Here is a 1,231-nt window from a genome sequence, read left to right as displayed (position 1 = left end):
GGAAAACTCTTTGACAGCATCTACTAAATATATGCATTTTCTATGGCAACACAATTCAACTTTTTTCTATATACCCAATAGACCCATGGACATCTGTTCATTAAAAGATAAGTATAATAATTTTCACAGAACCACTGTTTACAATAACAAAAACAACAACAATAGCTAAAACTACCAAATACCCTTCAACACAATAACATTAACACAATAACAGCAGAATGGATTGGTATAATTTTTGCATACTTATACAAAGTAACAATATCCAGAAATTAGAATAAATCTATACAGCTACAAAGAACTATATGGGTTAATCTCACAAATTATGTTTAACAAATCACACACATATAGACCATACAAATAAGTAGTATGCATGGCATGATTCATTTTATATAAAACAAGAAAACATTGGGAAAATTCTGTCTTTTATGGTATTAGAAGTCAGGATATTCATTACTCTGATACAAATAATGATGTGAACCAAATTCACAGAGTCCTTTTGGGGGTGCTAATAATGTTTTTGTGTTGACTTGGAGGCTATGTATGGGTTTTTTCAGTGTGAGGAATTATGATACTTTTTTCTATATGTATATTACATTTGAATAAAAATGTTAATATATACTGAAAAAGAATTAACTGAACAAAGGCAAAGAAAGTAAGTAAAAGGAAGTTATTTTCTATGCAAATTGAAGCCTATGAAAGTGGAGTGTTTATATTTCTAACAGCAAGATATAAGCAAGTAGGTGAACAAAAAGCAAAAGTGATATTTCCAAATGTTAGAAGGATCATTTCATCAAACACACATAACAATTATAGAAAGGTATATGCCTAATAACAGAGATTCAAAATAGATAAAGCAAAACAGAAATAAAGGAGAAAACAGACAAATCTATAATCACAGTTAGACTAGGACATGACTCTTATAGTTACTTATATCTAGACCAAAAAATATCAGTAGTTGATGATGTGAACAACACTAGTACTACTTTAATAGAAATTTTTACATTTATATAATAGCACACCTTAGTGTAGAATACATCTTCTTTTTAAGAGCACATATTGCCCGGGCATGGTGGCTCACACCTGTAATTCTAACACTTTGGAAGACTGAGGCGGGCAGATCGCTTGAGGTCAGGAGTTGGAGACCAGCCTGGCTAACATAGTGAAACCCTGTCTCTACTAAAAATACAAAATTTAGCCAGGTGTAGTGGCACGCCTGTAATCCCAACTACTC

Source organism: Mandrillus leucophaeus, unplaced genomic scaffold (assembly GCF_000951045.1).
Source record: "Mandrillus leucophaeus isolate KB7577 unplaced genomic scaffold, Mleu.le_1.0 Scaffold189, whole genome shotgun sequence".
In the NCBI taxonomy this organism is placed as follows: Eukaryota; Metazoa; Chordata; class Mammalia; order Primates; family Cercopithecidae; genus Mandrillus; species Mandrillus leucophaeus.
This window is presented reverse-complemented; position numbering follows the sequence as displayed.